The sequence below is a fragment of the Anabrus simplex genome, chromosome 8 (genome assembly GCF_040414725.1).
Source record: "Anabrus simplex isolate iqAnaSimp1 chromosome 8, ASM4041472v1, whole genome shotgun sequence".
Lineage (NCBI taxonomy): Eukaryota > Metazoa > Arthropoda > Insecta > Orthoptera > Tettigoniidae > Anabrus > Anabrus simplex.
The window spans coordinates 230,218,812-230,245,392 of record NC_090272.1 but is presented as its reverse complement, the minus strand read 5'-3'; the positions used below and the strand labels follow the sequence as shown (position 1 = coordinate 230,245,392).

The window sequence follows — 26,581 nt, the reverse complement described above, 5'->3', positions numbered from 1 at the left end:
CTGAACATCGTCCTCTTTTATCAATATCACGCATTTCTCCTGTATTTATGTTTCCTGGGTTTTCTTTCTATTGGACAGAAACATCAAAGTATACTGTAGTCTCTGAGAATATGTGTAACAATTCTAAACCATATTAGTACCTATCCATACAGTTTTAAGACTCCTCTACAGTATTACATTGATGAGTACAGCAGAGAGAGCTTTTTGTCAGCTCAGCTGTGAGTTCAAGTTTCAACATGCTCAAGAGAGAGAGAGAGAGAGAGAGAGAGAAAGAGAGAGAGAAAGAGAAGTGGCTGCTTCAAAGTCCAGCCGATAGATGGCTGTTATGTTGGAGGCAGCGACAACGCGGCAAGTTGACGCCTGGCTATCCACGCTTTGAAGTGGATGTGATTTAGAATGAGCGAAATGATAATAAATAATAATGTTAATTCTTATAATTTAATGTCGGCAATAGTGATAAGAGGAACCGGGTTCAGATCTTGGACATGTAAAACCTTGCTAGAAAGTATTCGTTTTTTATTTATTGGAATGAGTGCTAAATAAATCGTATTAGGCGTTATAATGAGAAATTAGTAGGACACAGATATTCGTAAAGAGTACAGGTACTTCAAGTCTATTTTTAGACTTTTCCTCCATACTTGTTTTCTTAGACGGCCGACCTTGGGCTATATAAAGGAAGCAATCCACCCGAATTCATCAGTTTTTCAGTGATCTTCATCCGGTTCACATCGCCAGGACTGTCTTCCCGCTGTCTTCCAGGTAAGTACCAGAAGTAATAATCATTATTTATACCTATGCAATGTTCTGTCTGATTGTCAGTCAACGGTCTTGCAAAACTATTGAACATAAGGAAATCAAATTTCGGCGATACATTTCTATTACAGCGTGTGTTCAATAAGAAATGGTTTCAAATGATTATTTACTTAGGCTAAGGGGATGAAAACCATAGTATTCATTTACCCGAAACCATTTACTGGACAAAGTTGAAGCTTCACATAATGATCGCTCCTTTACGTACGAGATGTAAGATAAGACAAGTTTAGAAAACAATTCAGACCGTAGGGGGTTAAATGTTGGTTAATACCCGAAAACAAAAATATCAATTTCTCTGAAACAGTTTGTTATACGAGGTTGAAATTTCACATGATAATTGCTCCGGTATATTTTAGATTTTAAAATAAGAAGTGCTCTTAAAATAATACACCCCTAAGAGGTTTTGACCGGTGGACGAGGCCTGATGGAAAGAAATAATTTCTCTGGAACAGTGTTACTTACGAAGTTGAAATTACATATGATTGATGCTCCTGATGTCTTAGAATTTAAATGAGAAGTGGTCTTAAAATAATACACCCTTAAAAACACCTAAGGGAGTTTGTCTGTGGTAGGGGGTGATGCCTGATGACAAAAATATTTATTTCTCCCAAACCGTTTGGCATACGAAGTTGAAATTTCACGTGATGGTTGCTCCTGTATGCTTTAGATTTTAAATAAGAAGTATCTTAAAACAGTTCAACCCTAAGGGGTTTTGACTGGAGGGTGAGGCCTGATGACAAAAAACAAACATTTCTCTGAAACCGTTTGACATGCGAGGTTGAAATGTCACATGATGGTTGTTCCTCCGTGTCTTAGATATTAAATAAGAGGTGGTCTTTAAACAATTACACCCCTGAGGGGTTTTAACTGGGGGAGTGAGGCCTGGTGACAAAATGTGTTTTCCCTCTAAACCATTTGATGTATGAAGTTGTAATTTTACAAGAAGGTCGTTTTTTTTACGTCATAGGTGTCAAATATGATATAATTTAAAATATTTCACGTACCCCGGTACATTAGGATTGTAATTATCCAGAAGTTGTTGAAGCTCTAAAACTAACCAAGGCTTCACAGGCCAAGAAATTGGACCGAATTTCCGACTGGTTTTCATCACTGCCAACAAAGTCTGTAAAACTGAGAGGTTTAACTGAAATAATCTTAAACGTAGTACACCTTGTACACGACTGGAGGAAAAAGTTTTGATACTCTATACCATTAATGGTACCTACGTATTCTTGCCCACATTGAATATCTACCGGTATATTTTGAAATGTTTAAACCTCTGAAGTTACCTACTAGGGTAATTAAATTTCCACAAGCTTAATACTAATTCCGTTTTATTTCATAACTCACACAAAGTCGATATTAATAATAAATTCCAGAAATCCGGAGTTTACAAACTAAAGTGTTTTCAGTAGGTCGGACTGGAAGAAATTTCATTATCTGTTATCAAGAACACCCCAGTGTCAAGAAATACAATAGATTTTTTGCCATGAGCGCCCACATGACAAATTTAAACCATTCTTTCTCTTCCTTGTGTCAAGATTTCACTGTTTTACGCATAGAAAACAACGGCATCCTTTTAAATATTTACGAAAATATTTGTAATCACCTTGATCAAAGATTCGACCCAGTTGGAAATCTCAATGGAATTTTAAAAACATAATAAGTTTACCGTATTCTTTTTTGATGATATATATAAAATTAAGAAGCAGGATATTAATTCTACCGTAGATTATTAGATGATAGTAAAGCTACTCTTGCCTCGCCCACACTAATCCCTCCCTTCGCCAGCCCTCAACAAGGCTGCTCTTCAGCCACCACGGTTACATACATCCAGGGTTGCTACCTTTAGTACGTAGTATTAGATCTAGTACTTCATGGACATTTTTAATAGGCCTACGTTAGTTCTTTTTATGGAAATCTAGTACATTTTACGGAGGTAGAATAGAAGCCCTTCTAATGCAGCAAAAGAACAAGAAAGAAATTGATAACTTTCAGAGCCAAGTGCCTATCTTTTCATGTTGAATTCTGTGAACAGATTTTTAAGACGGTGGATTTTCGTGATCCTATTTTAAGATCTCGAACCTAGAAAATTGAAAAAAAAAGATGGCGGTTTCATCAGTATAATCAAATTAGCTATATATTTCCCTAATAATAATAATTACAGAAAGGGTTTATGAAGTTAGATAGGAAATAGTGGTTAACCAAGTCCATAGAAACGTAAAAAAAAAAAAAAAAAAAGTATGTCGAACACACAAGCTCAACATAAATATTACACTACAACAGGCCTGTTAAAACACACTAGTAAACAATACGTATGTTGAACTTGTGTGTTCAACAGACTGAAAAGCTCTTCGGTTACGTAACAGTCAGTCAGTCGTTGGTCAGTTAAGCACAAGCGCGGTAATAGCGCACAACCGTATTTAACGGTGCTTGTGAGGAGTAAGGTCATTTTCGCATACCTAGTTTTGTTTGATTAATTTTTCTTTGCGGTTCCCGTTTCATTGTAGTTGCCTCTTTCTTTATAGACTCCTCTTTTATGTCTGGTGGAAAATCATTTTACATTTGCCAATGTAAAGTTATTCAGGACTTCGTTCATTCAACCCATAGCCATATCTATTGTACATTAATATTCTTCTAGAACACGGTTCATTCACTCATAGCTACATTAAGATTCTTCTATTCTAGAGCAACGGCGCTCACTTTCGCTTTTGAGAGGTGTTCCCCGCTACTTTGGCCCCTATCAACATCAACTTGTTTACCATCTATACCGATATACGGTGTTAAAAGTGTGTATAGCAGTCACAGCTGCCTAAGGTGACATTAGTTCAACTCTTGTATTCTCAAGAAATCAGGTGAACATTTAAGCTTTACTTATTATAGTACCGGTACGCGTGTCTTGTGATAGTGTTGTTTTTACAGTGGCATTTTTGTTCACATATCTTTTTAATGCACATAAGAAAATGTATTGTTTTTTGACAGACATTTACAATTAGAAGTAATGAACTTCATTCCGACTCCGTATTGACTTTAAATATCTAAGATGAAATTCTAAAAGAATTTAATTGTGTAAAATCCACCTGTTCACGTTTGCCATTTAATAAATACTGGTAGTCTGTTTAAAAAGCTACATAGTCGTTTGAAAAAGCTATACAGAACACGTTTCGACCTAGCTTAGAGGTCATCATCAGCTAAAATAACAAAGACCAATTACATAACAAAAACAGTGATACATAAAAAATCGAGATAAAATACAATCAACAAATGCAATGAAAATCTATGTTTAAAATGCACATAGCTTCAGTACCGTATTAAAATACACTCAACAAATACAATGGAAATCCGTATTAAAAATGTACGGTGCATAGATTCAAACTTGGCGAATTTAGTTGTAAGTATGGGTCCAACCGTATTTAATACAATATTGCCTGGCGGGAGGAAATACTTTCAAAAAATAATAGGCCCTAAGTAACTTATTTCCTCCAGCCAACGAATATTGTACCTACGATTGGACCCACACTTACAACTAAATTCACCCAAGTTTGAATCTATGTACATTTTTATCACATATTTCCATTATATTTATTGAGTGTATTTTAATACTGAAGCTATGTACATTTTAAACATAGACTTCCATTGCATTTGTTGTTTGTATTATATCTCGATTTTTTTATGCATCACTGTTCCTGTTATGTTTTTCTTCTTTATGTAATTTAGCTGATGATGACTTCTAGGCTAGGTCGAAACATGTCCTATATAGCTTTTTAAACGACTATGTAACTTTTTAAACAGACCATTTATTAAATGGCAAACGTGTATTGAACAGGTGGACTTTACACAATTAAATTCTTTTAGAATTTCATTTTAGAGACATTTACAACATCAATTTGAATGCAACACACTGCTATTTTAAATGCATATGCCGCATTGTACTGTATGTAGGCTATATATTTTTATCAGTGAAGTTTGTGTAGCTGACGATGCCCCATAAAGAGGGACGAAACATCTACTAATGACTTGTTATCCTTGGTGATTTAATGTGTAGGCCTATATCACGATTTGTATTGAAAGGTGGAACTAATACATTTCTTTAAAAAGTGAATAGGCCAAATACATGTAGAACATATTAAACGCTTCATCTCGATTATCATCAGAGTAATTGGCGCTGTTCGTATAGCCTACACACATAATTCTATCTTTTAGATTTTACAAAGAAGTGCTCCGAAAACAATACGGTAACCATTAGGGGTTTTGGCGGATGGGCGATGGTAGAAATATTAATTTCTCTGCAACCGTTTGACTTACGAATGATATCCTAGGTGTTAAATAACAGAAGATTTGAAAAAAAAAAATTAACCCCCTCAGGGAAATGGCGGTTAAGATCGGAAAACGAAAATATTCATTCCTCCGAAACCGTCTGACATACGAAGTTGTAATTTTGCAAGAAGGTTGTTCTTTTATCCCAGGTACCAAACGTATACCGTAAAAATTTATCTCCTAAGGGGTTTAGATGGGGGTTGACTCCTGAAAATCACATTATTCATTCTTCTGAAACAGTTTCAAGAACAAACTTAACCTTTTACTTGAAACTTGGTCTTCTGTGTCCTAGATGTTAAATAAGAAATATTTTTCAAACAATTTATCCCAAAAACATTCCATTGCTATTCGACGTAATGAAATAAAAATTTCACAGGTTAGTCCCTTGTACACCCTAATAGTCCCATGGGGGTTCAAATGAATGTTAGGACCGAAAACACAACTCCAAAACTGTTTGTCCTACGAACTAAGGGTGTATTTTACAGGCTCAACCAACTCTCTTAAATGTGATACTTTGACGGATAACTTTCAGTGTAAAACCGTTGTAATGCACGGGTACCTATCTTGCTAGTACCTGTACGACACAAAATATAGAACACGGATGTATTAAAATACAGTGTTTAGTGTTGCATCTATCCAATTTCACGTTTCACATAACATACAGGGTTGTAAGCTATAGCATATATTTAATCCACACATTTCTGAACCGAGAGATTCGTTCTTATTAGATTGCTGGTTCGGTTCCTATAACCCTAAATATATCCTGTACTCTCCTTATCAGAAGAAGGTGTTGCATTTTTCTTTCTAATTTTCACTCTCTCTCTCTCTCTTTCTCTCTCATATATATATATAAAAACATAATGTACACAGTTTCGATCACAGACGGTGTAAAATGAGGAAAAATGAAAAATATAAAATTTAGGCTTACTAAGCAACATGAAACATGAGTTTTGAACCCATTACCTCCCCTAACTTGTATCAGTATCTGTTAAGAGCTTGCAATGGCTTCTATCTATTAGGATAACATGAAATGTAAGGAGGAAGTCAGGAAGGAACTTTGTTTATTTTATAACCTGCTGTTAGTAGCTCTAAAACTGTTATGTTCTCCTGGTATCTGGCACTGTCTTCTAATAAGAAGAGCATGTGTTAACAATAAATGGAGGAGATTGTGTTTGGATTGCAGGCCAAGTAGGATATCTATGGTATATCTAGATAGACAAATGTGGTGGTAGTAGACCTGATTGTCTTAATATTATAACACCAAGGTTATCAATCATCGTATATAGCAGATCTCACCACCTCACACATTCGGTGCGGTGAGATAGCGGCCATGGTCTTGAAAGGCAAGAATAATGGTCAAGAGGGTACGTCACGGTGGCAACATGCAGTGGCGGCTGGTGGTTTAAAAGTTCAGTGGTGCACAATTTTTACCAATGATATACTGTAATATGATTACAGGCTAATTTTCAAATCTAGATACATCAACAATACATTTTTTATTAAAAATAAAATAAACATTTTACATTTATATTTTCAGTAATATTACTATAACGCATTAGCATTTTTTCATTTAAAAACTCTTTTACAATACTGAAATGAAACACTTTGAGGTAGCCTAATTCCGGTATTGAAAAAATATCCTTTTGTAATGTACCTGGTTTCGAAATTAAACGTCGCGTGGGCCTTTCCATGCGTTTCATCTGGGATTTTTCCTCGGCAGTCCGTTGCGGAAACGGCCTAGACATTAAAGACTACACCGAATTCATGATCCGGCAAAATACCACTAACTGATAAAAACGCACAATAATAAAAACACACATGCTGACACGAACGTTTACACAATGAAATCAATAAGCTACTTAGCTTGTACGCACATAACGAAGCTCACAACTATACTGAAAGAAATGGTGGTGTTTATTTTCAAATTTAGAGCCATTAGTTATATATTTAGCCACGGCCGACTTGATGCGTCGCTCTAGCAAGGACGAATAGCTCTAGCTAGCTCCTTACGGAGCGCAGCGAGAGATCTAACCGGCCGTGAGCCAGCAGATGAACTTCCATTCAGTGTTGCTAGATGACACTCCTGTTCTATAACAGAATCTCACATTGAGCAGCAACGGTCTCTAGCGACTTTGCTAGTATTTGGTTACGTAGGAGCACGGCCGGTTTGATGCTTCGCTCTAGCTAGCTCCTTAGCGCAGCGAGGGATCCAGTCGGCCGTGGTAGGAGGAGCCAGGTTGATAAACCTCCATTTAAGCAATGTATAAGAAGCCATGCCTATTTTTTCCTCTCCCCGCGCACCCCTTTAGCAGCCTAAAAGCACACTTCCAGCAGCCCCGCGCACTCCTCGAGCAGCCCAGGTTTCATCCTACCACAGGTTGACTTCCCGCTGCAAACTTTTCGGCTCCTGCAGTGAACATCGAAGAGTACCGGCTTGTAAAGTACCCTGTAGTCAATATTTGCTCATTCAAGCTCTTGAAAGGATTGTCTTCTTGAATGAAAATACAGTAGTTGAGTAATCCGAATGATAAAACTTCACCTAAAAATAAACGTAAACATTTAATGGGGGTAGCGCAAACCTGCAACCTTATGGATAAACCGCCCCTGGCAACATGTCATCTTGTAATCTGCAGGGTTTTGAGCTAAGCAGTTTTTCTAGAGCTCGTAGGTGAACAAACATCTAGAATCCTATGAAGACTGCAAGGCACCCACAGACTGCTTATTTTCTTTCCTGCATGAGCTACAGCCTTACAACTTAGATCAGTTTACGAACAAAAATCTCAACATTCATGCTTATATGAAAGTTTGTTTAGCTGCAAGGGGCCTAAACATAAGCCATGCATTTCTTGTGGCAGAACTACTTAGGTGTACAACATAAAAAAGCACATGCTCATTTCGAATGTGCTGCAGTTTCACATACCTGAGTAAGGTTGTATCTTATGGGTGATCCTTTAAGAAGGGCAGTGGCATGTACTGAGGGCTACCAAGGTTATCAGTGAAGGCCAACCACAATTGAGAATGATAGAAGTCTAAAGCACATTACAATGTAAGCATCTGAAACATTGTTCCATTTACAAAACTTGAAAGCAGTGAGAAAAAACATCTGAGAGCAAGGCATCGAAGACTGATATCACAGCCCAGACTCTCATCCCTCTCCCCTCTACTCGCCCCATGTAGCTTGCTGCTGTATATCGGATATGAGCGGGGACCACCAGAGGGATAGGTGTGCTAGGCTTTGTTCTGTCAGATTGGCACTGCTAACTATCACACATGCATTACTCATCGTATATACTTCCTCACCTCATACTTCTGACTTAATAATATGGATAACAGAGGTTGGTATTTCACTTCCGTTTACTTCTATATCCTTGTAAGAAGACACTACAGGGCTACTGTTATAGGAGTAATATAGTTTTCTTTTATAGGTAGATCTGGTAAATTGCAATGCAATCTTTCAAGGTTCTCTTTTGTTGGCTGGAATCGAACTCGTGAACATGGGTGGGACACCACCACTATCTTCCGAGGAAGCTAATTAACCAGTGAATGATGGGTATGATCGCTGTAAAATTCAACATTTGTATTTAATAATAATAATAATAATAATAATAATAATAATAATAATAATAATAATAATAATAATAATAATGGTGCATGGCATCTGTATAGGCTTGGTGGTGTCCTAATGAGGATAAAATGAATGGTGAAGACACCATAAACACCCAATCCCCAAGCCAGGGGAATTAACAGTATGAGGGGGGGTTGATTCTGAAAATTGATCTGGGGCCATCGGACGAAGGGCAAGCCACAAAACTGGACTTGAGTTTGTTAAACTTTAGGCTACCATCTCCACTGATCAGGGGTTGAGCACTGGCAGTAGCAGAAGCCAGGGCAGTACTGTAGCTTGTAAAGCAGCCTTCACAACACAACAGGCTTCTCCGTTGGCTATTGGCTGCAGCTCAAAATGCTGAAGGCTTGACGTTCACTAAATCAATCATTGAAAAGGGGTAACCTAAGTCTAGTGGTAGCCCACGCCTTGATCCCAATATACCCCACTGAGGAGGGGGTAGAAATGTATAATATATAAAAGACACATCCGAATATCGTCAGTTTCTTGGTGACATTCAAACAAGTTTGTCACTCTTTTCAATTCTAACTCAGTCAGTTTATAACTGTTGCTTTCTTCAATCTGTTGAAACTAATTTTGAATAAATAAAATTTAGGAACTAACTTACCTCAAGAAGAAAACATATGATAAAAGAATTATACTTATTTTAATTAAGTTGTTTCTTTTTTCAGATATAATTCTGTTGAACATTTTATTTTTGAACTTATTTCTAAATTTTATTTGTTAATTAATTAGTTTTGGCAGACTGAAGAACCTAAGTTATAAACTGAGAAATACTGACAGTCTCTCCTTTACAGGAGTGCATAGTGGTAGTCATACACTCATCATCATCATTTTCCAACTTCAGTTTCCCAGGTGTGGTGTACAAGCACTCGCCATCTCTTCCTGTCTGCATACATCTCCCGTTCCAGGACATCTTCCCATTTGAGACCTCTCCCCTTCCCATCTGATTTCACTGTGTCTATCCAGCATTTCCTTGGCCTTCCCCCTGGTCTCTTTCCTTGGACAATAAGGTTGAAGTACAGTACTGTCTGGCAGGTCTCTCGCTCATCATTCTCATAATGTGCCCACATCGCTGAAGTATTTTTCTTTATTAAACTGGTAATTTACTTCATTCCTGATTGTATCCCTTTGAGTAGTTTGATTCATAGTTCTAATGAATCTCATTTCTGCTGCCTGAATTCTGCTGTAGAGTACATGCCTGGAAACCATATGTGAGAATCTGTACCAAGTAGTTGTGGTACAGGGTTGTTTTTGCTTTCTGTGGTATTTTGCAGTCCCAGAGTAGATTTGACTTAATTATAAGTATTTCCTACTTGACAGTGTTGGAGAAACCGATTCTACTTTTGCTCATTCCAAAAAGAGGTTTGAATTTTTCCTTTTTTTGTTGATGGTCATTTCTACAGTCTTTATTTTACTTGTCTTCATCTCAAATTTATTGAAGATATTGTTCCATTCAGCCAGTTTTTTCTGTACTTCAGTTTGTCCCCATAACAGCACATCAGCATTTCTGCATGATCTATGGGCTTATCACTTATTCATTGTTATGCAGAGTGGTTACAGGTCACAATGTTATCAACTTATAATAGTTCAGTCGAATTAAGTTAGTGAGAGAGAAAACTTTCTTCCTCAGTATACAGTCGTAAACCATTCTAGAAAGCATTATTCTCTATACCATATACCATATTTTATTTCATATTCATCTGGGCAGGTGTTATAGTGTGTTTTAAAGTTGTTTTTAACTTAAAGTTATATTGTGTTTGCCCAATTTGACTTGTTGGCTGATGATGGCACAAGTTTGGTGCCGAAACTAGTACCTCATGTGAACAGTATGTGATTCATTCACGTTAATAAATATTTTTGTATTGAATAGGAGGAACCCTCTTAATTTCAATTATTGTAATCCCACTTCAGTATGGATCATGAAATTTTTAAATATCGAAGTATTATGCTCTGGTAAGCAGCATATCTTGTTAGGCCTACCATAACACATTATTATTATTACTAGCAAATGTACCCGTGCTTCGCTACGGTGTTCAACATTGTATTCGAATATCGAAGTAAACAGTGTACATGCAGTAAATAAGATTGTTTTAAAATTGCATGTCTCTTAGCGTTATCCGAGAAAGAGCATGGGGATGTCCCCATACGTTGTTTCCAATGTAAAGTGTTTGTTACGGATTTGTGATATAACGGCAGGCTCACTTGTCTACTGCCATTCACAATCGAGTTGGGAAGTTTACATTATAATTGGAGGCCCCATTGCCTACTGCGCGGTCACAATCAAGTTGGGAGTGTTCGTTACAATGGCAGGCCCCATTTCCTACTCCCAAACAGATTACAGTCGAGGAGATTTTCTTATAATGGCAGGCAAATTCCCTACCACCATTAAAAATTGAGTTGTGCCGTTATCATTATAATGTCAGGCTGATTTTCCTACTGCCAGCCAGCTTACTGCCAGTCACACCAAGTTGGTGAGTTTCCATCAAAATAGCAGGCCACTATGCCTAATGCCAGTCACATTTTAGATGAGGACATTTGTTTATAATGGCGGGCACCCTTGCCTTCTGCCAAACACAATCGGGTAGGGAAGTTTTACACAAAACTGCATGCTCACTTGCCTTCTGCAAGTCAAATCGAGAAGCGAACTATTCATTACAATTGTAGACCTTCCTTACTAATGACAGTTACACAGGAGTTGGAGAAGGGCCCTTTCATACAGCCAGTCAAAGTCGGTGTGGGGAGTACTCATTACATTAGCAGACCCACCCTTTCTCGATCGCTACAAATCGACATCAGTGAATATATATAGATCGACATACGAAAGTATATGCGTGTTTACAATATTGAAGACCTTCATTTACAGATTAACTGCTACTAAACGTACGTCATATCGACAAAGAATTATACTATAAGACACGCCGGATTTAGTGCCCTAAATGGCTGGTCCTATGATATGTCATCTATTCTAGGGTCAGATTGAGTTAGAAACGTGGAACAGGGTAACGTTTTTGTAAGATTATCTCACATTACATTACTTTTCGGATAATTATGTGACAGCTACATACATAGAATTTGGCTCACAGATGGCTACTGGGTGGGCCAATTTTCGTGAAGAGTATGATGATTCTGTATTTCATATAAGTAATCGAAAGTATGAATTATGCTTGTGAAAATTCCAAACTGACTTAACATCGATTAATAGAGAAAAATCAAGCGTAAAAGGGATACAGATACGGCAAAAAGTCATAAGACCAAGGTTGTAGATCATTCCAAATTGAACGGAGATTGTGCAATCTGTTATGTGATAGGAATTTCCGAAGGTCTGCACCATCATTAAAATTGCCTGCATATTTCGATATTCTTCGGGGATAAAAAGTGAAAAATGTAATAATCTAGGATGTTTTCCGTTCGTTACAGGCTAAAACATATAATTTTTTCAAATTTCAATTATCTTCTTTTTCTTCTGGCAGATTATGCCACAATCTGGATTTTGGGCGAGGCGGGTAAAAATTAGGACTTCCAGGTAACTAAACCAAAAATTATGCAGATGGTCATTATTACCCCTTAAACGGAAAGCTGTACGAAAATTTCGCCAAAATAGTCAGTGTAGAGGCACACAGTCGTTACGATTTGATTTATATAGATAAGGAATCTGCTCCATGTAAAACACCCTTCGGGCTATGTGCGCTGGACTTAACATGCAAAAGTGACCATTCATGATATCTCCCTTATTAATCCTACTGACGAAAAAATGCATATGAAAAAAAGGGTTTAGAGGTGGAATTCTATCACGTTTGGTCGATTTCGTCAGGTTGGTCTTGTTCTGTATATATTGTGGAAGAGTAAAATAACCATTTCGGTTCCCTACAAACCGCCAGTCCATTCCGGAACATGAAATGTTATTTAAGTTTAAAACCTACCTTTGGACAGGTGGATGCTAAATACAAAGTTTGGTTCGAATGTCTTCAGTAGTTTTCAAGTTGTAAGGAATACGCTTTACACGCACCCGCTCGTGAGTTAAGTCCGATGGGACTTGTACAGAAAAACGGTCCGTTAATGATATCTCCCTTATTAATCCTCGTATCGAAATGATGCACATGAGGAAAAAGGTTTAGAAATTAATTTCTACCAAGGTAGGTAGATTTAAATTAACGTTGGTTGTGTATATTTTGTGGAAGTGCAAAATCACTGTTTCGGTTTCGTATAAACCCCCAGTCAGTTCAGAGATTTAGAAACAATATTTGCCCAAAACCTATCAAGGACAGGTGTATTCTAAATGTGAGTCTTGGTGGAAATACATCCAGTAGTTTGTAGCACACGCGTACATACGGCGTAATTAAGGAAGAAAATAATACAGTTAAGAAAGTTGAAAGTAATAGAAAATGGATTATAACTGAGGACAGCCGGATAACGACAAATATGTAAATGCCAAGTGAATGTATTGGAAAATCAAATGCCCCTCAATAAATTATGCTAGTGTGAGTTATGGATATAATAAAGCGGTAACAGAGGAGAAATTTAGGTCCAGTGATTCTTAGGTAAACAAATAATAAGAAGATGACTAATGGTGTTATTACTTAATCTATTCGAGGGCGGTTATAACATCCAACGATATTCCGCCAATATCCCGCAGATAGGCCGATTGACGCCTCTCTTGCCTTCTACCCAAGGAACAACCACGAATTTAAAAGCATGATGAGGAAAATGGCAATACGTTACTTCCCTGCTGGCATGCAGTCAGAGACGTTGCCATGGTAACCTGTAGGTTCGTTGTCGGTCTGTCGGTCACTCAATGCAGAGCATGATACCAGCGGAAAATTGTAAATTTCTCCGTCATGTGAAGAGTAAGGTAAATTATGAACATAACGAAAGTTGTTTATAATGAAGAGACGTTTCACGTACGGTAAACTAAGTTTACAGAAAATCAATAGTATAAGAGAAAATGGAGGAAAACCATTCTGGTTTTCCTATAAACCCCCCGTCTATTCAAGAATTTTAAAATAATATGCATATCAAAACCTTCCCCGGGATGAGTATACTCTAAATATGAAGTTTCGTTGAGATCTATCCAGCCGTTTCGAAGTGATGGTGGAAAAACCATTCAGGTTTTCCTATTCAAAGATTTTAAAATAATATGCATATCGAAACCTTCCCCGGGATGAGTGTACTCCAAATATGAAGTTTGGTTGTGATCTATCCAGCCGTTTTGACGTGATGGTGGAAAAACCATTCTGGTTTTCTTATAATCCCCCGTGTATTCAAAGATTTTAAAATGATATGCATATCGAAACCTTTCCCGGGATGAGTATACTCTAAATATGAAGTTTGGTTGAGATCTATCCAGCCGTTTCGACGTGATGGTGGAAAAACCATTCTGGTTTTCCTATAAACCCCCCCGTGTATTCAAAGATTTTAAAACGATATGGATATCGAAACCTTCCCCGGGATGAGTATACTCTAAATATGAAGTTTGGTTGAGATCTATCCAGCCGTTTCGACGTGATGGTGGAACAGACAAACAGACAAACAGACAGACAAACAGACAAACAGACAAACAGACAAACAGACAAACAAACAGACACGAAACGTAAAAACCACCGATTCGGTCTTGAGTTGACCTAAAACGGATAAATATCTGAAAAATTGGCAAAACAGAAGAAATTACAGACAGCGGACCCCCTACAATTTTATTTATATAGATTATTATTCCTTTGCTGGCAATATGTGTGTTTACAGTGCACTATGTCTTCTAGTATGGGCTATATCAAATGTGTTACTTTCATTGACCTGTCTCTGTCTTATCCTTGGCTTTGACAATATGAAAGTGACTGAGGTATGAGTGATGCTAGTAATACCATTCCTTATGCAGCCAGTCCCTGCTATGAATGGTGTGAAAATATCACTCATAGGGTCGGTTGGTGCATACATTTCAGTGGGCTTGGCAGACTGATATGTAATAGCAATAGCTGGCTCGGTGAGGAAAGCAACAGGAAAGTACCTCACTCCTCATTTCCCTAGTACGCCTCTTCAATGACGCCTAGGCTATTTATGACAGCTGTTGGCGGAGCTGCAGAGGATCAAACCAGCCTTCGGGCTGAATAACCAACAATAACAACAATATTATTATTATTATTATTATTATTATTATTATTATTATTATTATTATTATTATTATTATTATTATTATTATTATTATTATTATATCTCCAACACCTATTCAGTTACACACTACAAGAAGTCCTATCCTATCTTGCACAGATTTGTGTGAGATATATTACTCCAAGGTCATTCCGAGAGTATGTTGTATAGGTACAGTAGTTTTATAGTACATAGATTGCAGCTTATAATCTCAGCGCTTTCTGAGATAAAATTTTTTGTGAGACATAGTAGAGCATATAATATAAAAGTAGTGATGTAGGTGTTCTTGTTGTTGTTGTTGTTGTTGTTGTTGTTGTTGTTGTTGTTGTTGTTGTTGTTGTTTGAGTCATCCGTCCATACACTGGTTTGATGCAGCCATCCTTGCCACCCTATCCTGTGCTAAATTTTCATTTCTACATAACTGCTGCATCCTACATCTGTTCTAATCTGCTTGTCTTATTCATACCTTGGTCTTCCCTTACTGTTCTTACCCCCTACACTTCCCTCAAAAACCATCTGGACAAGTCCTGGGTGTCTTAAGATGTGTCCTATCACTCTTATCCATCTCCCTTTTCAGATTCTCTAATCTACCATAACAATTCAAACTTCTAACATTCCATGCTCTGACTCACAAAATGTTGGTATCTATCTTCCTGATGATCGCCCCCTCTCGTGTAGTTCCCACCTGGAGATCCAAATGGGGGACTATTTTACCTCCGGAATATTTTACCCGGGAGGAAGCCATCATCTGTATATCATTCATACAGAGAGAGCTGCATGTCCTCGGGAGTTAGTTACGGCTGTAGTTTCCGTTGCTTTCAGCTGTGCAGCAGTATCAACACAGCTAAGCCATGTTGAGTATTATTACAAGGCCATATCGGTCAATCACTTTGGCTACCCCCTTGTAACTTCTGAAAGGCTGCTGCCCCCCTTTTGATGAACCATTAATTAGTCTGGTCTCTTGCCAGATACCCATCTGATATGGTTGCACCTGCAGCTTGACTATCTGCTTCATTGGGACGTGCAAGCCTCCCCACTGCGGCAAGGTCACATGGTTCACAGGGGAGGTGACGTAGGTACTCGTTTAAATCAGGAGAATGTGCTCTATTTAATAAGACTGAATGTTTAGGCTTAAAATATAAAGACTGAAGATTACACCCCACTTACTGTAGTGCTGTTTAAGAGAATCAAATGAGCCCCTTAGATATAAATTTGTTTTTACTAGTTTTGGTGATTTAAAAAAAAAAAATTTTGTTTTCTACAGGAAATTCAGAACTGTACGAGTACATTCTCCAGATACTCAAACGACTGCAGCAGTATATTCACATCTCTCACAAAGTATTACTGGTGAGTATGAATTTCGTAATTTATAAGCTTCATATCCGTATTGATAGTTCACACAAATGCAAAAAGGAGAGGAACTCCACCTAATCAATACTTGTTTATTATTATTATTATTATTATTATTATTATTATTATTATTATTAAAAATACAGGACCGGTTTCAGACCCGTTATTATGAATATGAGTATGAATTTGTCAAAAATTAACACTGGATTCTTTGAGATTCCCTACAAACTCTTTGCCTAGCATTTTCTTAAATGTTTTAAAGAACTTGGAAATTCATCTAATATTTTCCTTGACAAATTATTCCAATCACTTACTCCTTGTCTTATAAATTAATATTTGCCGCAATTTGTCATCTTGAATTGAAACTTTTTCTTCATATTATGATCTTTCTTATAAAAGCTCTGTTCAACCTTGTTCATCTACTAATGTAATGTCATTCCATGCCAGCTCAGAACATACCACTTAAATAGTCGAGCATCTCTTTTCCTTACTCCCAGCTCTTCCCAACCCAAAGTTTGAAACATTTTCGTAACACTACTCCTTTGTTTGAAATCATGCTGCTTTTCTTTGGATCCTTTCCAGTTCTTGTATCAAGTAGTCCTGATGTGGGTCCCATTCACTGGAACCATACTCTAATTGGGGTCTTACCTGAGACTTTCATGCCCTCTCCTTTACATCCTTACTGTCATGACCATGTGAAGAGATCTGTAACCTTCCTGTACAACCTCGTTCATGTGATTACCGTAATGAAGATCATTCCTTATATTAACTTATAGGTACTTACATTCATCTCCACGAGGTACTATCACACCATCAACACCGTAATTAAAACAAAGAGGACTTTTCCTCTTGGTAAAACTTACAACCTGACTTTTAACCCTGTTTACCATCATACCATTGCCTGCTGTCCATCTTACAACATTGTCTTGAGGTCTTTTTGCAGTTGCTCACAATCTTGTACCTTATTTATTACTCTAGAGTCAATCATCTGCAAAAAGCCTTATTTCTAATTCCAGTTCTTTACTCATATACTATATAAGAAAACATAAAGGTCCAATAATACTGCCTTGAGGAATTCCCTTCTTAATGATTACCAGGATCAGGTAACTAGTCTGCATGGTATCAGATGAATGAAAACTAATATGTGATACGGTATTACCTCAATTTTTTATGATGATTTCAGAATTGTTTTCAGTTTCCTTCTACCACGTACAATTCTTTTGCAATTTGACTTCAAAGATGGCCTATATTGGCTGTGCTAATAGATAATCAGTATTGTTGGAGGGAAATGTATCAATTCTTGGAGGGAAATTTCTCAACAGACCTATAAATCTTTAGGTTATTACATCTTTTGATGTTATTATTGCATGACCTTGAATGTGTTTATCTCACAGGCTTGCGTTACTAGTGCTATATTGTGATAATTATGTATATTTAAAACAGTATCAATAAAATTGGTCACCTATCATTTTTAAAAATAGTAAATTTAACAGTTTTATTATTGGTTTTAGGCTCACGTGTGATTGCAGTTACTACAATTGATTGGTGCTCGCAAAATCGGGCTAACCAACAGTTTGTCAGAACAAAGATAAATCAACTTTTGCAAATGTCAAGAAAAAATCTATACCAAAAGGTTTTTTTTCATTATTTTATCTGAATATAGTACCTTTTAAAATTACCAATACGGTACCGAATAATGGAACTGTAGTAAAGTTAAAGATGCTCGGAAAAATACAAATATTTAAAAACTGAAGAAAATTGACTTTTGTGTTAACCTAGCTAATAGTTTACCTTACATTCGTATCCAACCTTTATTTCATGATCATACAATACGAAAAAAAAGAGGTATATTATTTACAATGAAAAGTAGATATAAAGGTGCAGGAAACTTATTTTGGGATATTACCTAAGTTGCCCTCATGGGACAATCATCAGTCGTGTGGGTCATATCAAATCAAAATCTCTTTATTTGCAAATGAGGTGTCTACATTATTGTCTCCCTCTCATTACCCTGTTCCACCTCCCTCCTCCAATTGTTTCCCTTTCCTCTCGTCCAACTCCTCCTTTGTAACACTTCCCTGATCTCCATCTTCACTGATATCTGCCTGCAGTGATTCATACAGATTCCTCACTGAACTCTCTCCTGGGTCCACTCCCTGAGGAGAACCCTTAGCCCTCATTTTCCTTCGCTTTAAATTTAACCCACTTGTCTTCCACAACTTCTCCCTTTCCTTCCCCTCCCTCTTGCCTACCTAACATATCCTGTATGGTGATTGAGGGAGACCTATCTTAATTCCTGTCCTCTGTTACAAGTCTACAGTAATTATCTCCCTCAAACTCGCTGTCCCTTCCCTCATCTTTTTAGTTCCCACTCACACCCACAGTCCTTACATCTGCCTCTCTCAGCCATCATTTTATCTCTTCAAAGAAATGTGAGATAATATTGAAATAAAATAGCTTATTCTGGTAGTAAAAGTATATATGTCAGAGGAAGGAAATAATGTATACTACGCAAGAATTTCACAACAATAATGCAAGCAGGAAACCAACTGATAAAATAACTACTTTACAGTTATTTGATAGTAGTAGTATTTAGAACTTAGGGCTGGTTTACACAGGTAGAGTAGTGAGGCTAGTAGAGTAGATAGTAAAGTAGCCATGTTACTCTACTCTCCACTGTCTGGTAGAGTTGACACTTGTATCGTTCATACGGGAGTGGAGTCATACAGTAGAGCAGAGTAGTAGCACCATGTCAAGACGCAAGCACATCGTAACGAAGAGTTTAAAGATATTTGCAAACATATTAATGCAAGAGGTTAGTGAAGTATTAGAAGAAGCAAATGAGGGAAGAAGGGAATGGGTAAGAGGCTGGCTTAGGAGAGATACATTCGGGGCATCAACATTAATTCTGAGAGAACTTGCGACAGAGTATAAAGAAGAATACAGAAAGTGTATGAGATCGAAGCCTGATAACTTTCAGACACTGTTAGATGCTATAACACCGCAAAATTCAAAGACACAACACAGTGATGAGAAATGCAATAACACCGAGATTTAAGCTTGAGGTGACTGGAGTTCTTGGCCAATGATAATAGCCATAATAGCCATCAGTACACTGTAAATCATGCTGACATAGGCCTAATTTGTAGTAGCTTCTTTGCCATAAATATCTCGATTACTGATACATTGATATAATTCGTTTGTTCGTTGCTTGTACGCCCCAGGTGTAGAGATTAAGCTTCAAGACCTGACACTGTACTGTAAACAGTAATTATTTTGGATATTCCAAACAAAATATGAAAATTATTCTATTTGTTGTGGACATTACTGTTATTGCTTAAAATTAATGGCATTGTCAAGTGATATGTAGAAGATCCCGATGTATGTTATTAATATGATTAAAGTACACAGTCCTGCATCATTGTCTAACTTAAACACATCGAGACACATGATGAACATGCTGTGTAACACTGAAACTTGAGAAACCTTCATCTAAAGGGACAATCCAGCTGACACTTGTTTATATTTGTTGTTGCATCTTCGAAACTATTATAGGTTTAGGTATTTTTTAAATCCTTCTTCCATCGAAAAGAGGGAGGTCTGTTCTCCATTATAGGACAATACACCTGCATTTGTTTGACCTCCAAAGGTATACCTCCCCTTAATATCACTGAGCTATAATGTTACATTGTGGCTTTTAATATTCTTCTTTCTTTATTAATCTGCTCACCCTCCAGGGTTGATTTTTCCCTCGGACTCAGCGAGGGACCCACCTCTACCACCTCAAGGGCAGTGTCCTGGAGCATGAGACATTGGATCGGGGTATACAACTGGTGAGGATGACCAGAACCTCACCCAGGCGGTGTCACCTGCTATGCTGAACAGGGGCCCTGGTGGGGGATGGAAAGATTGGAAGGGATAGGCAAGGAAGAGGCCGTGGCCTTAAGTTAGGTACCATCTTGGCATTTGCCTGGAGGAGAAGCGGGAAACCACGGAAAACCACTTCCAGGAAGGCTGAGGTGGGAATCGAACCCACCTCTACTGAGTTGACCTCCCAAGGCTGAGTGGACCCCGTTCCAGCCCTCGTACTACTTTTCAAATTTCGTGGCATAGTCGGGAATCGAACCCGGGCCTCCGGGGGTGGCAGCTAATCACGCTAACCACTACACCACAGAGGTAGACTATTGTAGGTACATCCTATTTTTAAAAAAATCTGTTTAAGTTCCATAAAACCAAAACCCTCTTTACCCATTTTCGTAATCAAGTCCTCTTCCGCCGCCAGGTCTCATATTTTAGTTTCTGTAAATAATGCTGTTTATGTTCCATAAACATTCTTTTTTGCGGTACAGTTCTACAAATTTGCATGTTTCTTCTTCCGTACACTTGATTTTGCCACCAAATAAACGCACAAAAATGCTCAGTTTACTCAGCGGAATACCGTCAGTACACACATGGAAATAAGCGAATGACGCGTCAACTGAAAAATCGAGTGTCCTCGGCCTTTTCCGCCAGCTCTCGGAGCTCGGTTCCAGTGGAGGGGGAAGGATAATGGTAGAGTTACTTTACCACAGCAGAAATCCACTCTACTCTACTGCGTACTAGCTACTCTACTCTACTTGCTACTATCCCAGTCATTTACACGATGCTAGTAGCTCTACTATCCACTCTACTCGCCTCGCTACTCTACCCGTGTAAATCAGCCCTTAGTACTTAGAACTTGTAGTAGTAGTAGTAGTTTTTGTTGTGGCAGGGGAAAGTCTTTTAAAGACACCACTCTGTGTGGAAGTTGGATTTCCACCAACTAAAAACTCCTGCCCTCTTCACTCAGCCCATTCTGGAACTGCTTGATGGTGTGACATCAGAATGGAGTGATGTATATTATTGTATATTATTAAGTTCTTCCTTTCTCTTCTTACTCCTTCGTCTCCATAATGCTTGTCGCCATTGCCTTTACTGTATTCCAGGCAAGCGGGCTCTCCAACATAATCTGAACCAGATTCCCTGGCATGAGTCGTCGGCCAGGTTGTTGGCAGGCTTTCCTTCGTTCTTCTTCCCATCGAACACAGTAGAAAAAAGTGTGTTCTACAGTATCCCTTCCAGAACAGTACCGACAACCATCTCCCTGCATCTTTCCCATCTTCATGGTGTATATGCTGAATCCTTCATGTCCTGTCAGGATCTGCAACAGATAGTAATCTACCTGCCGATGTCTACATTTAAGACAGCCTCCTATGTCAGGTATTAGCTTTTTTATCCATTGGCCTACATTGGTTGTGCCATCCCATCGGCCTTGCCAGTCTAGTAAGAGCTGGTTCCTCAAGGCTTTCTTTTCTTCAGCAGATGTAGCCATGCACCTTTCATGCTAAAGTTTTCTCTCTACCACGAGGAGGTCAATGGGAATACTGGCAGCTACAACTTGTAAAGCAGCTGTTGAAACAGTTCGATATGCACAAACAACTCTGAGCAGCATTTTCCTCTGTACTCTTTCGATAGCTCTTCGGTGAATCTTCCTCCTGAGTGCATTGTGCCAAATAGGTGCGGCATAAAGTAAAATAGAATATACTGCAGAGCACATAATCTGTCTCTTAACTGTTCTTGGTCCCCCGATGTTAGGCATAAGTCTAGCTAATGCCGATGCCTTCTTCTCTGCCTTTTGAGTTACTGCCTTCACATGTGCATCAAATGTGCAATTCCTGTCAATAAGAACCCCAAGGTATCGTACAGACTTCCCTGGGATAATCATTGTATCATTTAATAAGAAGCAGACATTCTTCCAATTCTTGGAACCTTTCAAAATTACAACCTCAGTCTTATGTGGAGCCAGTCTCAATTTATTATTTACCATCCAAAGGTTAACTCGTCTCAGTGATTCATTTACTCGGAAGGTTAGTTCCTCTACATTCCCTGCTATTACCACTATTTTAAGGTCATCTGCATAACCGACAGATGTTGTCCCTTTTGTCAGCTGCAGGCGTAGGATGCCATCATATAGAATGTTCCACAAGGTGGGTCCTAGGACAGATCCCTGTGGAACGCCAGCACTAATTTCAAGGTCTTCCAAATCAACAAGTCCTTTGAAGTACTTAGCAATTATTTGTTGTAGATACCAAGAAATGTTCTTCCTATGTACTTCTCTCAAAATAATGCTCCAAGAAGCAGTGTTAAAAGCAATTTTGACATCAAGCATTATCAAAACAGCCCATTTCTGACTGCTTTCTGTCTATATTTGAATCACCCTCTCAACAGCTTTGGTTGTGGTTCTGCCCTTTCTAAATCCAAACTGGTTCAAAGAAACTACTACTACTACTACTACTACTACTACTACTACTACTACTACTTGAAAACAGAAAAATTAAGCAAGATACTGTCTAATAAGAATAATTATACCATTCTAAAGTGCAAAAGCCTATCCTAATTATAATAGAATTCTATTAAGAGCAAAATTTCTAGAAATTTTCCCCTACTACACAAACAGTTTGCATTAATAAAATAAGCCCACTAATTTCTAAAAAAATAATTACACTACAATAAGTCTAAACTGCATTTAGACCTATCCTAATTACAATAGGTTATTACTAAGACCAAACAGAAATAAAAATTGCCATTAAATGTTTAAATTTGGAAGAATTATACAACAAAACTAGATATGTAGACAGATTATAATTTTATTACTATTTTACCCTACTATACTCTAATAGAAATGAAAACTGCCATTTAGTTAAGTGCTGAAATATTGAATGGATTACACAAGGAATGTGCTAATGTAGCAAGCAAGATACTGTCTAATAAAATAACTACACTATAATTCTGAACTTCTCTTAGGCATATCCTAGTTATAACAGGTTAACTGAAACAATAGAACTAGAGTTAAAAGTAAACACTTGATACTTATGTTATTATTTTTCTGTCTTTGTACTAACTAATTAAAACTGTCCATAATTGCTGAGAGAGAGAGAGAAACAATCAAACCTTATCTTCCTTAACAGGCTGGTGAATGAACATCATTCAGAATGCTTTTACTGGTAGGAACATTGCAAACTTTATAGAGGAAGACTGCCCATTACGGATGGCACAGCATTACGATGAACATAGGGGAGTGATGCATGGCATTTATTAGGCTGTAATATGAGGGCTTTAGGTTAGCCACAGTTTATAAGTAGGAACATTACTGTAGGATGTTCAGTTCATCGTGGACTGTTGATGTGATAACATGGTTTTTTACAGATGCAGTACGTAGTCAGGGTAAAAAAGTTAAGTTTTATTCTGATACAAACATACACACTTTTAAACAGACTTGTACAGTTTTGCAAACTTTACAGATAAATATCATTAGGAAGGCCTAATTAAGGTAGTTTTAAATGCTTGCTTCACACATGATGAAATCGCCAAGGTTTCTTTAAAGCATATCTGTGGACTGTAGCAGCGATGATTGTCATTTCCTCTTCTTGCTCAATTGACACCTTTACACAAGCTTGAAGTGGATCTTGGCCCATTTTGTTCTTTAATTTTGTCCTCACCCAGTTCATAGTGCTGAATGACCTATCTACACAGGAGTGCAATGTGCAATTTTCCCAATCTAGATGGACAAAAATAATTTTTCAACTTCTTGACTTGGGCCAAAATGTGTACTGACTCACGTTCTTGACTGTACAAAGAATGTTGGGATCCATATCTTTTAAGTCTTCGCCAGCTATTTGTTATGACTAGGGGCACCTGTCTTTCACAAAGCTCAAAATCGCAAAAATTATTGCAAAGTTTTACAAATTTGGCCTAAAACATAAAACTATTTATATTCACGAAAAATCACTAAATAATTGATGAAATTATGTGGAATCACTCTGTGATCCAAGAAGCATAATCAAAGATGATTTAGAAAATGATGAAGTCTCTCATCTAAATCAAATTCCATTCTATGATAACTTTCAACATCAGAATATCTTGAACCATACACAGTGTTTAGGGACCTAGTTAGTAGTTCATGTAGAGAAGTTGAAGGTATTGATGAGTTTTCCATTCTTCTTTAAATCCGTTGCATCCAAATGTTGAAAGAGGAGAAATAAAAATTGAATACTATGAGAATGTGAAAGGGACCAACTTTTGTGTATGTTAGACCTTAAGTGTACTCACCCCACAACTTCCCACAGTCGACTCACAGCCACCTACTGCGCTAACAGCTGTTCTCTGTCTAATATTGTAACTGTGTTTGACCGCAGGATCTACACGCGCAGTAGAGGGAGGAGGGGAAGTAGAGGGGCTCAATGGAGGCATTGGGGAAGTGTCCTGTCCGCCAAAACAGGAAGGTTTTTTTTCTATGAAGGTTTTCTTTATTGTAGCCTAATAACATTAGTAAGGAAGGTTTTTTTAAAACAAGAGCACAAGTGGGACACTGTATAAATAATGAGTTCTAACAAACAATATATGTCATCCATAATTAAAGATAAGATTCACAAGACCTACTGGAAATCTCCTTGTCATGGACAAGACATTTCAATTTCACCCTCGAGCACTCACGTTCATTTTCATCACTCAAGCACTTGCGTGGCGCACTGTGTGCCCCGTTACATATTTTAATATCTCCTCTGAGTTTAAATGAAATGCCTAAATTTTATGTTATATTGTTGATCAATTAATTCTTTAAATATTTTACATAAAATCAACTTTATTTTACCTCGCTATATTACATAAGAATATAATATTAAGTTATGGAAATTCACTAAGCTTCTATATAAATGTTACCTTCTGAACTAACACAAGTGTATTTATTAAGGCAATGAGTACATTCAAATCGAAGATCAGTTCAGTCTATTTTGTGTGTCAACTATCAGAAGTATAATTATTCTGGCATATTAAAGAGCATAAATTTAAATCTGGCTTCAGCGCAGTTCATTTTTGTCCTGTTTATTCTGCATCACTGGCAGCTGTACTCTTTCGGAGTTATTTATTTATTTATTTATCTATTTATTTACTGTAAATTACTTGCTCATTTTCAGTTTCATAATTGTCCTTTCTGTTTTCACAGTCAACCGCTATGGCAAAATCTGGAACATAATTCTGTAACCAGCACAGCTGTGGACTTGACAGATCTCTTCCAGCCCTAAATAAACAGAACGATTATAGGAAACTTCCCATAGAAGGCAACAAACAGTGCACAATGACTAAAGGAAGACAATTCTAATGAAAAATAAAATAATTTGTAAATAAAAATATATTTACATAATGACGCACGTGGTGCACTGAGTGCGCTAGGTGTGACGCTGTAAACTTCAAAACGCCGTTTAATTTGATTCTGTTGGAGAAATATTTGACTTCTCACACTGTACTAAAGGAATAGCTAACAACACAGGTCAGCAGACTGCTGGCACAACAATGTACATCAGTTTTCTTTAAACGTGGCGCGCTCAGTGCACTATCGCGAGTTCTTGAGGGTTAAGTGTTATTGATTGTGTAGTGCTTTATGAATCTTTGTTCTCTGTGTCAATTTTAATTCTATAACAAGAAAACACAGCTGAGGATGTTCTAAAACAGGATAAAACATGTCCCGTATTAATGTATAACTTAATGTAGAATAAACAATCAAAAGATCATTATTGTGGAAGAAAGGTGGAAATTTTTATTTACTAAGCTGTGATTATACATACCATATATCCACCATGGACCAAAATTTATAATTTGTCAATTATTTTTGTCCAAGTAGATCGGGAAAATTGCACACTGCGGTGGTGGAAATGGGAATTCACAATACACATTCAGCAATTGTCTTTAGAGTTTCATACCCAATATTGGAACTTAAGATAAAGGAAGTATCAGTCTCAGGTTCTGATTCATTGAGAGCCATTACATCAATAAAAATATAAACATATTTGGACCCCTATAATATGCACAGTTCCTTAGTCATTTCTTGTAAGTCCCTGAAAAGTTTTAATATTGCCAAAACATGAAATTAACTTCAGACATCCTTTTACAGATCATGTTAGTTTCAAATTTCTTTGTATTTTGCTTTGTTTATTCCTCTTTATTCAATCACACACTTTCCACTTCTGCTGCAGCGATCTCTAGATTTTTAATTTTATGTACTACTTTGCTTTCACCACCTTCCTCATAGTAATTCTCCATTCTTCTGTAGTGATTGAGTTCCAGACACAAGAACAGGAGGTTGTGAAACTGTAAGTGATTGCTTTTGCAGGTTCTCAAGTTCGAGACAGCATGTAATGTTTCGTCTAAAATCTCCAAACCTACTAACACAATGTAATTCGTCCATTCTAATACAAATGTCCCCACCAAACTTGATGAATCAGCACCATTCTTAAATATATGTTAATAACATGCAATGTACGT

At 37.4% G+C, this 26,581-nt stretch overlaps 1 long non-coding RNA gene across 1 annotated transcript; it reads left to right on the top strand.

The window, feature by feature from the left end:
• Positions 1–344: 344 nt before the first annotated feature.
• On the top strand, positions 345–25,837 carry LOC136878737 (uncharacterized). The gene is made up of 3 exons (XR_010860837.2): positions 345–759; positions 16,161–16,243; positions 25,266–25,837. It is a non-coding gene; the product is annotated as an uncharacterized lncRNA (long non-coding RNA).
• The last annotated feature ends 744 nt before the right edge of the window (positions 25,838–26,581 follow it).